Genomic DNA, 16347 nt, shown 5'->3' on the forward strand with positions numbered 1-16347 from the left:
ACAAAGAAAGAGGAGATGACAATCATGGTTGATTCAAGCATCCAAACTGAACCAGAAATAGAGATTGAAGAGATAGAAGAAAAGGCTGACCCAGGCAATTTGACAGAGCCCAAGACTCTGGTAAATCTGAGTGTCAACTCAACACTCAACTCGGAGGCAGAAAGCTTCGTCACAAAGCAAGAAAAAACAAGCCCGCAACAGACAATCATGGTTGACCTATGCATACAGACGGAGCCAGAAGAGGAAACAGAAGACACTCTGCAACCGGCAGAGAGTAATAGCATTGTTCCGGTTCAAAAAGGAACTCTCCAAACTGTTGTACAAGACAACACAATCACGAACACAATGCAGTTGCAAGTAATTCCGAGAGCTCCAGATCCGGATCATAGAAGGATCTACTCAAATTTGGAGCTTGCTATGCAACTTTCACCCTTGGAGCAGCCGGCTGTCCTCACCACGGCGCTCAGGCACGTCGTACGTATAGGGCATAAATATGGCAGGAAGGTCACCTTCTCAACAATGGAGGCTGTGGACAAGATACAGCTAAAGTCAGTGAATCTTCCCACGGATTTTGGAGCCCTGCGTGACTTGCTCAGAAGGGTTTTCGAGAGAAGAGGAGAGGAATTCAACATGCAAGAGATCTAAGTACAATCTGTCCTTGCAAATGGCCAAATTGCTTCAGATTACAACAAACCTTGGCCTGATTGCAATTTCCACACTTATTTCCCATAACATCAGAAATTGTAATAGGACAAATAAACACTTATAACAGTCGGCTGGTCATGCAGGAGCTTCGGAGGGTAGTGGAAGAGAGGAGACTGGATGTAGTCTGTCTGCAGGAGCCATACTCCCAGGCGGGGCAGATCTCCTTCATGTCCACCACTTGGCAGACAATTTCTACGAGAGAAGAGCCAAAGGCAGTCCTAATAGTCACAAACAAGGCCCTAAGGGCCACTACACTAACACAGCTATCCAACAGTCACTGCAATGTAGTAGAATTACAAACACCAGTAGGATTAATACACCTTGTTAACATGTACTTCCAATATGGAGGAAATTTTGAAGATTTCTCGGACCACCTTGCGAGAGCCATCACGGCGCTACGCGGGCGTAGGGTTACTGTCACGGCAGACATCAATGCCAAGTCCCCCATGTGGTACAGCGGCACAAGGGATGCTAATGGTGAGAAGGCTGAAGAGCTAATCATGGCTTCCCAACTTGTAGTGGCAAATAAACCTGGAAATCCCCCCACCTACCGAGGAGGCGGAGGACAGGGCAACTGCTAACGCCATTAGCATCATTGAAGGTTGGAAGGTTATTGAACACGCTACCACAAGTGATCACAACTTAATTACCTTCTGCCTCAGAGAAGAAGGGTGCCGCTGGGACCTAGGATGGGAAATCCAACTTAATTACAACAAAACCGATTGGGACTGCCTGGCTCGGGAGTGTGACATTCCGCCATTGCCGGAAGGTGACCTGGACATAGATAGTTACGCCGAAGAGCTGGTAGGGTCAATACTCAGCGTGGTCAAGGCCACTGTGCCAACCAGGAGGAGAGCCGTGGCGGCTTCCCCATCGCCATGGTCTGCCGACCCTGAACGTATGCGTCAGTCTGTGAGACGGGCGAGGAGGTACTACCAGCGAAGTGCCGTCTGGCAAGAAAAGCAGTTTTGGCTGCAGCAGTACAGAGAGGAAAAAGAAATATTCCAAAAGGAGTTAAAGGGAGTAAGAATGAAAAGTTGTGAGAGGTATGTGCTGAGCCAGCTAGCCACTGATCCTTGGGGAATACCGTACAACCTGGTCAGGGAAAAAATCAGGTCCCCTGCGGTCCTCTCGACAATGAGAGACGGAGGCAGAATGACAGAGTCGTGGCAGGAAACCGCTGAAGTTCTCCTGCGCACTCTGCTGCCGGATGACGAGGAAAATGAGGAGAATGAACTCCAACAACAAATTCGCAGGGAGGATCTAAATGAATACACCAACAACACCATGGTGTACCCCTTTTCAGAAGAAGAAGTGGATGCACAAATCAAATCATTGAAAAAGGGGAAAACACCGGGGCCAGACGGCATAGTCGCGGAGGTGGTGCAGTTCCTTGCCCCTCAGCTAATAGCGTCTCTCACGGGACTGTTCAACGAATGTCTCAGAACTGGGAGATTCCCTAAAATCTGGAAAAGGGCTAATGTAATAATTATTCAAAAAGGGAAGGATAAGGACCCCACAGAACCCTAATCTTACAGGCCAATCTGTCTCCTAGACATCCTAGGAAAGCTGCTGGAGAAGCTAGTGGCTGACAGACTGACAGCGCACAGGATACTGCGCGGGATGAGCGACAGGCAGTTCGGCTTTAGGCCGGGGCGATCGGCATCTGACGCAATCGCCTTGGCAGCTGAGGTCTGCAGCTCAACCCCGCACAAGTATGTGGTGGGCATCATGGTGGACATCAGTGGCGCCTTTGACAACCTGTGGTGGCCCTCGCTCTTCTCCCACTTGCGTGAGAAGTAGAGCCCAGGGCCCCTCAATGGCTGTCTAAGGAGCTATTGCATGGACAGGGAGGTTTGGCTATCGTCGCCCAGCGGAAGAACAAGTAAAACCATCACAAAAGGGTGCCCCCAGGGATCGGTTCTGGGGCCACTCTTTTGGGATATAAACATAGAATCCCTCCTAGAGAAACTACAACTAAGTGAGGACGTGTTAGACGTGATAGCCTATGCTGACCACCTCCTCCTGCTGGTAGGCGGCCGCAGCCGAGAGGAACTCGAGCCTAAAGTAGAGAAAGCAATGATAGTGCTTCAGAAATGGTACCAAGAGGCAAAAATGAAAATAGCACCACACAAATCCACATATCTGTTAATGAAAGACAGTCTAGTCAGAAATCCAACTGTTAGAATTGAAGGAACTCCAGTTCTTCGGCGTCGTGAGGCCAGATACCTAGGAGTCACAATAGATGAAAAATGGAACTATAATACTTACATAGAAAACATAACGCAGCGAGCACTAGAAGTTCTAAATAATCTCATCAGTATAGGCCATAGAAGATTCCACCTACCTCCCAACTTGATCAAACTATACCACAATAGTATCCTAACGTCCTTAGTAGGATATGCGAGCGGGGTTTGGGCACACAGGCTTACGAGGGTGGTGCCCGCAATGACTGTGAGAAGGGTGCAGCGAAACATGCTGTTGCGTTCTGTCGGGGCATACCGAACAACACCTGGGGGGGGGGGCTTACTGATAATAATAGGATTATGTCCACTAGACATAAAAATTAGAGAACAGGGAGCGTGGTACTGGGTCTCCAAAGGAAAAATAGATAAGACCAGGGAAATCATGGGGGTACAAGTTGGGGATAAATATGCAATAAAGAGAAGGGGCGAAGAGTTGTGGCAACAGCAATGGGAAATCGAGGAAACGGGAATGTCAGAGAAAGGCTTCAAATGAGCCACTTTGAGCCGACATATTTATGTCGATTTGGAAAACGGGCAACACCAGCGTGCAACTCTGGTGCCACGGATGGAACACCCGAACATGTCGTCTATCACTGCACGTTATATGACGATGTGGCGCTCGAACTCAGAAACCAATTGCCAAACAGAGACACATACACACTACTACGACGTGCCGAGACCTTCAATGTCCTCAACAATTTGGCAAACGAAATATCCAAAAAGATCTTGAGGGATTTTATTAGAAACCAACATGGTTAGAGACCAAAAAATATCCCGATGAAGACACAGGTACACCTGCAGTTGCCGCCGAGCGCGGTACTGGCCGGTTGTTTCGCTACCGGAATCCGCCGCGCTGCTGGACCAGGAGAGCAGGTGTACCATTCCCGGACTTGACTTATGCACTAGATTCCTTAGAAAGTAGTTACGCTTGAATAATGTAAAATTAGAACACTAACATTACTAACATAGGTAGGGACTGCAGCGATTTCAAAAGTAGTTGGCCAGCCCGGTGCCAGAGGCACGCTCACTGGGATTAGCTCAGTGAGCAGGCCTTATTAGTAGGTTTGTATATCATCTGGCACACCTGTAACGCTGCGGGGTAGTTAGTCTCAGAATAACCAGCGTAGTCAAGTAGTTAGATTAACCCTGTCTATAGCAAGTGCCATTAATCAATTAGTATAAGCTACTTGTTAAGTATAATAATTGGACCCACTAATTATATAAGGTGGTGGGTTAGTGTGCATAATACAATGTTTGTTGTTTATGAATCATCTGTATCACAATACTTGTTTTTTTCAATCGTGTTATAATGTTGTTGTACCAGTAAAGGTTTAAAAAAAACACACAGAGTGAGTTACTGTTAACAGTTCAGTGACAGGGTGGTTCTCATCAGAAACGACAGCAAACCAACACAGACAACAATAGCTCAAGTATGCTTGCCACGTCACAAGCTTGAGATAGAGAAAATATATGAAGATATTGAACGGTTAATTCAATAAGTAAGGAGAGACGAAAGTGTAATAATCATGGAGCACTGAAACGCGGTTCTAGGGGAATGAGAAGAAGAAAGGGTTACGGCATAATATGGGCTCGGTACTGGGAATGAGATAGGAGAAAGACTAATTGAGTTCTGCAATAAATACCAGCTAGTAACAGCGAATCCTTTGTTCATGTATCACAAGAAAAGCAAGTAGACTCGGAAAAGGCTCGGAGATAGGGGAAGATTTCATTTACGTTATATCATGATGAGGCAGAGATTCCGAAACCAGATAGAGGATAGCAAGGTGCGCCCGGGAGCAGATACAGACTCAGATCACAATTTAGTAGTGATGACGAGTAAGCTTAAGTTTAAGATAATAGTCAGGAAGAATCAATACGCATAGAAAAATTAGACACGAAAATAATAAGGAATGAAGAAGTACGCTTGAAGTTCTCTACGGCTCTACATACTATACAGATACTGTGACTAGGAATAGCTCAGTAGACAATTCAACTGTTGAGGAACAGATACCTCTAAAGAGAAAAATTAGAGATGATAGAAAGGAAAAAGTAGGAACAGAGAAGGTAACTGCGAATAAACCATGAGCAACAGAAGAATACTTCAGTTGATCGATGAAAGACCGAAGTACAAAAATGTTCACGTAAACTGACGAATACAGAAGTACAAGTAGTTTAGGAATGAAATAAATAGAAATTGCAGGAAATCTAAGGCAAAATCGCTGCAGAAAGAATATGAAGAAATCGAAGAAGAAGTGACTGTCGGAAGGATTGTCTTTGCATATAGAAAAGTCAAAACAGCCTTCCGTGACATTAAAGGCAAGCGTGATATGATTAAAATGTAATGGAATTCCACTGTTAAATACAGAGGAGAGAATATGCCGAAGGCCTCTATGAGGGGGTAAGTCTTATATGCTGCGACTGACGAAGAAACAAGAGTCGATAGTGAAGAGATAGGGGATCCGGTATTAGAATGAGAATTTAAAAGGGAATTTGAGGACTTATGAGGAGATAATGAGGAAGAGATATGTAACATTCCACCAGAATTTCTAAAATCACTGAGGAAGTGGCAGCAAAACGAATATTCTTGTTGGTGTATAGTGTGTATGAGTCTGGCGATATACCAGCTGATTTTCGGAAAAATGTCGACCACACAATTCTGAACATTGTAAGGCTGACGAATACGAGAGTTACCACGTAATAAGCTTAATATCTCATGCATCCAACTTGCTGACAGAATAATAATGAGAATAATGGAAAAGAAAATTGAGATTTGTTAGATAAGATCGATTTGGGTTTGGGAAAGGTGAAGGCACCAGAAAGGCCGTTCTGACGACGCGGTTGATAATGGAAGCAAAAAACTATCGTAGGATTTATCGACTTGGAAAAAGCGTTAGACAACGTCAAATGGAACAAGATGTCCGATATTCTGAGGAAAATAAGAGTAAGCTATAGCGAGAAACGTGTAATATACAACAAGTACAAGAACCAAGAGTGAATAATAACAGTGGAAGATCAACAAAAAGTACTCGGATTAAGAAGGGTGTAAGACAATGATATAATCTTTTACCCCTACTATTCAATCTATACTTCGAAGAAGTAATGACGGAAATAAAAAAATGGTTCAAGAGTGGAATTAAAATTCAAGGTGAAATTACATCATTGATAACATTCGCTGATGGCATTGCTATTCTGAGTGAAAGGAAGGAAGAATGAAGGACATGTAGTGTGGGATGAATAGTCTAATGAGTACAAAGTATGAACTGAAAAGTAACTCGAAGAAAGACGAAAGTAGTGAGAAGTATAAAATATGAGAACAACAAGAAACTAAACATCAAAAGTGAGGATCACCAAGTACACGAAATTAAAGAATTTTGCTATCAAGTCAGGGAAATAATCCATGACGGTCGGAGCAAGGAGGACATCAAAGGCAGACTAGCACTGGCAAAAATGGCGTTACTGGACAGGAAAAGTCTAGAAAAGTGTAGTAGCATCAAACGTAGACCTTAATTTGAGGAATATATTTCTGAGAATGAACGTTTACAGCACAGCGTTGTATAGTAGTGAAACATGGACTGTGGGAAAATTGGAACAGAAGAGAATCGACCCATTTGAGATCTGGTTCTACAGACAAATGTTGAAAATTTTGTGGACTGGTAGGTAAGGAATGAGGACATTCTGCGCAGAATCAGAGAGAGAAGGAATGTGTGGAAAACACTGACAAGAAGGAGGGACAAAATGGTAGAACACCGGCCGAATTAAACTAAAAATATTTCCCATAGTGCGGCTTTGATAAGATTTTTCTGGATGTTTCCCTTTGTTGTAAGACAAATGCTAGAACTGGCAACTCCATCACATATGTTCCCAATGGCCATTACCTTTTGCCCGCTATAAGCTCGTCTAATATTTTGCTCCAAATTCTATGATTCTATGACTCTTCATTGGGTCGTTACTTGAACAGATCTCCCCACTTTTAGAGGTAGGGATAAAGTAAGAAATACCTGTACTGCGTCGTCTCTACTTCCAACCATGCATACATTTTCCTGCGGTAGTCTTTGGCTCTAGGAAAGGACACTTTAATTTTCTTCTCTGTCTTTTATCCATATACACCCCCTGTTTCTTCCGGTTGGTTACATAAAGTGGTGCACATATTGGATAGTTGGTAACACATTACATAAAATGTTTATGCATCTTGTTTGCACTGTGTTTTTGGATGATATCAAAAGCGACTATGTTGTTGGGAGTAGTAATTGGTTCTAACATTCGGTGTATCGTTTACAGGTGAAGCAGTTATTTGTTAATATCTTCCAGCAAAATTCTTAAAAAGTTGTGTAAAGAACTGTGGTTCGATTTTTGCCCTGCCACGAAAATTCTAACTGATTATATTCATATTATCGAGAGATATTTTTCATTCACACTCGCAAACAGTTTCTGATTCACGAGAGATTGGAAAATTAGGTTGCAGTGCATTAGCAGGACTTATTAACACAGCAACATAGGCGTTTAGCTAAGGAACACGCTGAGAATACAGTCCACAGTCTTAGTGGTATTCTGCTATTTCTAACTGGAAAGAGAAAGACACTAACGGGCGGAAATATAAAAATGCAATGTGATTTTTTGCTGTCTAAACTGTGTAGAATCTCTCCAAACGAGGAAACAAAACTTCATATGGCTTTGAGATCAGTAACTTCTGTAACACGAGGGAAAAACACATCTATAATAATGCTGTTCACATATCTCGGCATCCTTCAAAGAGAAACATCGGTGCTCTCAAAACTTAGAAAAATGTAAGATAAAATCTCAATGCGTCATTCTCTGAGCATTTTTACACGCGCCTTTGCAAATTCTACGAGTTAAAGATCGAGTAAGTCTTGTTGAAAGTTCCTTTAAATAGAATTTTACCTTAATAGGGCTGTGAAAGAATTTCAGTTTGTTAACTGTGTGTGTCTCTTGACATTCGATAAGCATAAAGTGACTTTTCAGAAGAAGTGCAGGTGAAGGCGGTTGCTAAATAAGTCAGAGGAATGTATTTACAGCAATTAGCTCTCTCGTCGCCAGCTTTTATGTGCCGTCATCAATTACAATTGCTTCAGCGCTAATTACGTCCCTAATGGACACCCATGTTAAGTCATTATGTAACTAACCTTTTGTTTTCTTCGCTGCGTAAAAGCGGCTTTCGCTTTTGTGATTGAGTGTTTAGTGAGCATACATGCGCAGGTTGAAATATTCCAGGAACCGTTAAGAAAGCCACGAGATGGCGGCGATGTTTATTTCCTCTGAGCTTAAGCCTGGAGGTGGAAACGCTTCATCTGTGCAGTAGAGGTTACAAATTATAACCCTACGAAGTTTGGAGATTTTTTATCGGAAATAAAATTTACTGTTCAGTCGCATAATAATTCTCTTCATATGTGTATCGCAAGGATGCAGTACAAGGGTCATACAACGGAATCGCAGAAAAGTTCCCACAATTTAATTGAAGTAGTTAGCCACGTGAAATGTTTTTCCATATCCTGTTCCAGTCTATTCAGATAACCTCTCTCAACACATACGGACACGTAAAAGTTACGCGTTTAAGCTGATATTTCAAAGAGGGATCATAATTATGGCAACAGTTATCACGGCAATACTTTAACTACGATAGTGACATGGTAATATAAGCTTCAGAAGAACTTTGTATACAAGGGTGACATCACGTAGATGTTCGCGAAAGAGTGAAGGACTTGTTGATCACGATGTAGATAAAGTTAAGGAGTGCTGCTCGCTAGACAGCAAAATAATCAATGACAGACGAAGCAAGGAGGACATCAGAATCAGATTAGCAGTGGAAAATAGGGCATTCCTGGCCAAGAGAAGTGTACTAGCATGAAACATAGACTTTAACGTGAGGATTAAATTTCTGATAATGTACATTTGGAGAACAGCATTGTATAATAGTGAAGCATGGACTGTGGGAACCCAGAAAATAAGAGACTCGAAGCATCTGAACTGTGGTACCATAGACAAATATTGAAAATTAGGTGGACTGCTAAGGTAAGAAATGAGAAAGTTCTGCGCAGAATCGGTGAGAAAAGGAATAAATGGAAAACACTGACAAGAAGAAGGGACAGGATTGTAGGACATCTGTTAAGACATCAGGGAATAACTTACATGGTACTCGTATTAGAGATAGCTGTAGAGGGTAAAAATTGTAGAGGAATACAGAGACTGGAATTCTTCCAGCAAGTAATTGAGGACGTAGGTTGTAAGCGCTTCTCTGAGAACACGGCTTTGGCTCAGTAGAGGAATCCATGGCGGGCCCCATGAGATCAGTCAGATGACAGATGGCTCAAAAACAAAATTCTTCCTCTGACCAGGAGGAGTTTCAGTGATTAGGCTTCAGGTCAAAGATCCGTCTAAAAGAAACAGCATTATGCCTTGTTTGTACGGCTAAAAGTAACTAACAGAAAATGGTGTCAATATTTACACGTCCAAAATAGTGTATGGATGTTTAGTTTAATCACGCATTGAAGGAGGCCTCCTGGATCGCTCTTTTGCCTATCAACAGAGAACACAGTCTCAAGCCATACGTGCCCTGCTTTTCTATTATTCATTCCAGTATCCTTTCCCATCACGGTACATTATCTGCTTTTTACTCTATTTCTCTCACACTTATGTCACTACTCTTCCTTCACTATTTCGCGAACATCTACGTCCAGCGCTCCTTAACTTTAGCTACTTCGTGATCACCAATCCGGATATTCAGTTTCTCACTGTTCTCGTTTCTGCTACTTCTCATCGCTTTCGTCTTTCTTCGATTTCCTTTCAATCAATATTTTTAACCCATTAGTCTGTTCATTCCCTTCAGCAAGTCCTGTAATTCTTTCCCACTTTCACTGATGATAGCAGTGCCATCTGCACATCTTATCATTGATATCCTTCCCCCAAGAGTTTGAATTCCACACTTGATACTTTCTTTTATTTCCGTCATTGCTTCTTCGATGTATAGATTGAACAAGAGGGGCGAAAGACTAGATCCCTGTCTTAAAATCCGAGCACTTCGTACTTCGTCTTCCTCTCTTATTATTCCCTCCTGATTCTTGCACATGTTGTGTATTACCAGTATTTCCCTATACCTTACCCCTAGACCTCTCAGAATTTCGAACATCTAGAACCATTTTACTTTGTCGAACGCTTTTTCCAGGTCGACAGATCCTATGAAGATATCTTGATTTTTCTTTAGTCTTGCTTCCATTATCGACCGCAACGTCAGAATTGCCTCTCAGGTGCTTTACCTTCCCTAAATCCAAACTGATCGTCATGCAACATATTCTCAAATTCTCGTTACCATTCTTCTGTAAATTATTTTTGTCAGCAACATGGATCAAGGAGTTTTTATGCCGAATGTGCGATTATTCTCGCTCTTGCTGGTTCTTGCAATCGTCGGAATGGTGTTGATATTTTTCCGAAAGTCAGATGGTATATCGTCAGGGTCTCCATTCTATGCGCCAATGTGAATAGTCGTCTTGCTACCACTTCCCTCAATGATTTCAGAAATTCTGATAGAACATTATCTGTGCCTTCTGTCTTATTTAACTCTGAGGCTTTGAGAGCTCTTCGAAATTCTGATTCTAATACTGTAACCCCTACCTCTTCTACAAATACACTCCTGGAAATGGAAAAAAGAACACATTGACACCGGTGTGTCAGACCCACCATACTTGCTCCGGACACTGCGAGAGGGCTGTACAAGCAATGATCACACGCACTGCACAGCGGACACACCAGGAACCGCGGTGTTGGCCGTCGAATGGCGCTAGCTGCGCAGCTTTTGTGCACCGCCGCCGTCAGTGTCAGCCAGTTTGCCGTGGCATACGGAGCTCCATCGCAGTCTTTTAACACTGGTAGCATGCCGCGACAGCGTCGACGTGAACCGTATGTGCAGTTGACGGACTTTGAGCGAGGGCGTATAGTGGGCATGCGGGAGGCCGGGTGGACGTACCGCCGAATTGCTCAACACGTGGGGCGTGAGGTCTCCACAGTACATCGATGTTGTCGCCAGTGGTCGGCGGAAGGTGCACGTGCCCGTCGACCTGGGACCGGACCGCAGCGACGCACGGATGCACGCCAAGACCGTAGGATCCTACGCAGTGCCGTAGGGGACCGCACCGCCACTTCCCAGCAAATGAGGGACACTGTTGCTCCTGGGGTATCGGCGAGGACCATTCGCAACCGTCTCCATGAAGCTGGGCTACGGTCCCGCACACCGTTAGGCCGTCTTCCGCTCACGCCCCAACATCGTGCAGCCCGCCTCCGGTGGTGTCGCGAGAGGCGTGAATGGAGGGACGAATGGAGACGTGTCGTCTTCAGCGATGAGAGTCGCTTCTGCCTTGGTGCCAATGATGGTCGTATGCGTGTTTGGCGCCGTGCAGGTGAGCGCCACAATCAGGACTGCATACGACCGAGGCACACAGGGCCAACACCCGGCATCATGGTGTGGGGAGCGATCTCCTACACTGTCCGTACACCACTGGTGATCGTCGAGGGTACACTGAATAGTGCACGGTTCATCCAAACCGTCATCGAACCCATCGTTCTACCATTCCTAGACCGGCAAGGGAACTTGCTGTTCCAACAGGACAATGCACGTCCGCATGTATCCCGTGCCACCCAACGTGCTCTAGAAGGTGTAAGTCAACTACCCTGGCCAGCAAGATCTCCGGATCTGTCCCCCATTGAGCATGTTTGGGACTGGATGAAGCGTCGTCTCACGCGGTCTGCACGTCCAGCACGAACGCTGGTCCAACTGAGGCGCCAGGTGGAAATGGCATGGCAAGCCGTTCCACAGGACTACATCCAGCATCTCTACGATCGTCTCCATGGGAGAATAGCAGCCTGCATTGCTGCGAAAGGTGGATGTACACTGTACTAGTGCCGACATTGTGCATGCTCTGTTGCCTGTGTCTATGTGCCTGTGGTTCTGTCAGTGTGATCATGTGATGTATCTGACCCCAGGAATGTGTCAATAAAGTTTCCCCTTCCTGGGACAATGAATTCACGGTGTTCTTATTTCAATTTCCAGGAGTGTATATCTGCTCCTGATTCTTTGTCTATCATATCACAGTTATGTCCTCCCCCTCACACAGATCTTCAATGTATTCTTTCCACTTCTCCACTCTCTCCTTTACATTTAACAGCGGAATTCCAATTGCGCTATAATGTTACCGTCCTTGCTTTTAGTTTCAGCCAAGGTTGTTTTGACTTTCCTGTATACAGATTCAATCCTTCGGATAATTATTTAATATTCGATTTCTTCTCATTTTTCATACAGCTCTTTCTCCTTAGCTTCCCTTCACTTCCTATTTATTTTATACCTAAGTGACTTGCACTTGTGTATTTCTGAAGTTCGTTGAACATTTTTATACTTCCTTCTTTCATCGATCGACTGACATATTTTTCTGTTACCCACGATTTCTTAGCAGTTACCGTCTATATGCTGACGGTTTTCTTTCCAGAGTCTGTGATTGCCATTTCTCCTAAACTGAACTGCCTACTGAGCTATTCCTCATTGCAGTATCTATAGTCTCATAGGATTTCAGGAGAACCACTTCATTTCTTACAAGGTAAACTACCCATCGCACCCCCCTTGGATTTAGTGGTAAGATTGCCAAGTGGATAGCCTGTCAAAAACTGCACACAGATCAAGCATGAAAACGGGGAGAGGGTGCACTGAAGTGCGAAGAAAGATACAGAATAGAGACAGTGAATGGTCCGAACGCAAGATGCGCAACATCGAGCGTGTTTGAATAACCGTGACGTCGTGGTTTTGTGGTCACGGCGTTAGACTGCGAAGATGGAGATTCGGGTTCCAATCTTTCTCGCACCCCATTTTTTTCACAAAATCCCAAATTATGAACTGTCCGTCTGGTCGCTGACGTGTCTGTGAGCTGCATTCAGATTGGTGCCTGTGTCGTGGTATAACTTCCAATTGCAACAGCGAAGTGTAAGAAAGGAACCTCCAGACGTACATTCCTCCTGTTTGTTGTGCACAAGTGCCACAAATTATGACACTTGTGTTCAGCTTTGGAAGATTTTTTCTTTTGAATTCCTTCGGTGTAACATAGTTCATACACGTTTATTTGTTGTTTTCATTTCTGTGAGAAGTCTACGCGGCATTTCGCCTGCTCTCACTACTCATCACATTCACATGCAAGGATAATATATTCTTACCACATGAATATACTATATAACCAGTGTATAGTATGGCAACTGCCAGAACTACATAAGAAAGATAGACGCGTCAATGAACGGATAGGCAGTTGATAATTTTGTGAAAAAAAAGTGAGCCACGACGGAAATTTGAACACGGATCTTCCGCTTTTCAGTCCAATACGTTGCCCGCACAACCACGACGCAGGGATTTCTAAAATTCGCTCGATGTTGCTCATCTTGAGCTTGGATCGTACTTTTTTTTCTATTTTGCTTCTGTTTCAGATTTCAGTATACCTTGTTCCTTTGATCAGTGTTCAGTCTTAAACGGCCTATCCACTGGACAATTTTACCACTAAATCTGAAGGGGATGCGATGGGGAGTTTTCCTTATTTGTACTTCCGTATCCCACTTCTTTGAGCACTGATTGTTACTGACTGCTCTTTTAAACCTCACTCTACTCTTCATCATTACTAACTTGTGATCTGAGAGTATATCTGCTTCTGAGTACGCCTTATACTCCATTATCTAATTTCGGAATCTCTGCCTGACCGTGATGAAATCTAACTGAAATCTTCCCGTACATCCCGGTCTTTTCCAAGTACACCTCATCCTCTTGTGGTTCTAGAACAGAGTATTCGCTGTTAGTAGCTGGCATTTATTTCAGAATTCAATTAGTATTTCTACTCTCTCATCCCTAACATTAAGTTCATACTCTCCCGTAACTCCGCTACAACCGCATTCCAATCCCCTTTACGTACTGAATTCATTATCCTCATGTAATTTCTCTGTCTCTTCATTTTCAGTTTGCAACGTCGGCATCCGAACTATCGATGTCGGTGTTGCTTTGCTGTCGATTCTGATGAGAACATCCCTATCACAGAAATTTTCACAGTAGCTCACTGTCTGTCCTACCCTCCTGTTCATAAGGAATCCAACTCCCGTTATATCGTTTTCCACTGCTGTTGATATAACCCTATACTCATCTGAGCAGAAATCTTAGTATTTTTTCCATTTCACTTCACTGACTCTCACTATATCTAGATGAAGCTTTAGCATTTCCGTTTTCAGGTTTTCTAGCTTTCCTACCAGGTTCAAACTTGTGATATTCCACGCCCCGACTCGTAGAACGTTATCCTTTTGTTGGTTATTCAATCTTATCCTCATAGTCACTTTACCCATGGCAGTCTCCTCCTGGAGATACGAATAGCGGACTATTCCGGAATCTTTTACCAATGGAGAGATCATCATGACACTTTTTTTGGTAACGGGTCACATGCACTGTGGATAAATATTATGTGTCTTGCTGATTTATCCTCCTTTGGGCTAAGTTTCCCACCCCAAGGGCAAGACAGTGCACTGATCCTCTGTCAGCTCCTACGCCATCTTTGATAAGGCCGTTGGCTGAATGAGTATTGACTTCGTATGCCGGAAATCTTCGGCAGCGTCGAGACCCAAAATTTGTTTCTTAGTGAGTTATTTGTTGCTGAATTTAGAGGTGCACTTTACGGAAGCAGTTTGTCTCCACATTTGTGACTGCACGAGAAAATATTGTTAAGCATAATGCCAGACTTTATGCACTTGGGGAAATGATTTTAATTATTTAATCACAACAAAATCTCTTTAAACCTCAAACTTCGTATTCACCAGGAGGTGTGTCACAATTGTATTCCATATAATTTTTTTCTGAACGTTATTTATATCTGAGATAGCAAAGAAGAATGTTTATTACTTTATAAGGAATAAATAAGTTCGTACTTTGAATTCCTTTCTGAAAACAGTATAATTTTAACAGTTTTTATGTTTTATAAATGCTTTAGTGTTAAATATGATTTTGATTTGACTGAAAATTTCTTTCTCTCATTCTTCCAAGCTACCCTAATTATACAAAGAAAGTTGTGATGATAAAGAGTAAAACAGACACCGAAATATAACGATGCGGCCTGGAAACTGATCTCATAAGACCTCTACTGAATTACGAATTGTGTGTGCAATTGCACAATCTTTTCGAGGATATACTCCGCTCATTGCCCATCTGAGATTTTGACGTTCAGGGAAGAAGAAGGTTTGGAGTGTAGTAATGTAGCGCTCGGAATTATCAGTCACAGTAAGTTGTTGTCCTCAAAAGTACTGACCAACAACGCTCTTCCCCCCAACTGTTATTATGTGGTTATGTTGAGGGGAGCCATGTAATATCTAACCTTTTTCGTTCGAGCCTACACCATTATCTACAGTTTTGTTTCTCAACTGATCCATTTAAACAAAAATTGGCTTCATCACTCATGAGGTAATTCATATTGTCGTTTTTTTGACCATGATTTCACAAAAACACTACGCCGTTCATAATCAACTTCGCAAAGTTCCTTACAACCTGATTTCGTCTGGGTTATAATGAAGATCTTTGTTTAGAATCCTTCACACTGTTGATTCGTTAACCGCTGAAACCGCAGGACTCAAGCTAACACAGCGTTATTAGGTCTCCATACCGGAGACGACGCGGCTCGCTCGATGTTTGCGGAAGTATGGGCTGCTCTGACCCGTCCAGGTACTTTTTATCCTTACACAGCCAGTTGTGCCGAAGTTTTCTACCCATCTGAAAACGGTGTTACGGTCTGGACGAAAAGCCGTCGGAGACCGAATGTACGACACACCACGTTGCAAGATGTCATGACAGTTCAACTTCCCACCTTAAGGGATAAATCACGGCCACAATCTGCCCTCCCCCAGCTTCCTGAGGTGGACTGTTTGACTGTACCACCCAACACAAAAAATGAAGATTCCATGATGTACACCGCATAATATCATCCTACAAAATATTCATCAGCACATTAAACGAGCACACAGTAGCTTTCGAGCATTGTAGATTATGTAGAACAGGAACCAGGCCATTATGTGACCCCGAGCACTGGCGTAAGTCGTGATAGTGGAGAGGTGTGAATATGCCATTTCGTTTGTATGGAATCAGCGCAGTAAGATGGCTTAAGTAGTTCTCTCATGGGACGTGAAAACGAGCTTGGAAGAGAATCTGGTGACGTTTCACTACATTGCGGTGCGTCATTTAAGTATTTCGCACGTAAGGGTTTTCGCTAGTGGAGAGGAACGTGGACAGTGTGATACGACATTGTTCTTACGTCACAAGCAGAACGGGGCCGCCATATGTTATTGAGTTAAGCTACGTAGTTTGTGAATTTTCTTTATCGTAGAATACCTGGTA

This window comes from Schistocerca nitens, chromosome 8 (genome assembly GCF_023898315.1).
Source record: "Schistocerca nitens isolate TAMUIC-IGC-003100 chromosome 8, iqSchNite1.1, whole genome shotgun sequence".
NCBI lineage: Eukaryota > Metazoa > Arthropoda > Insecta > Orthoptera > Acrididae > Schistocerca > Schistocerca nitens.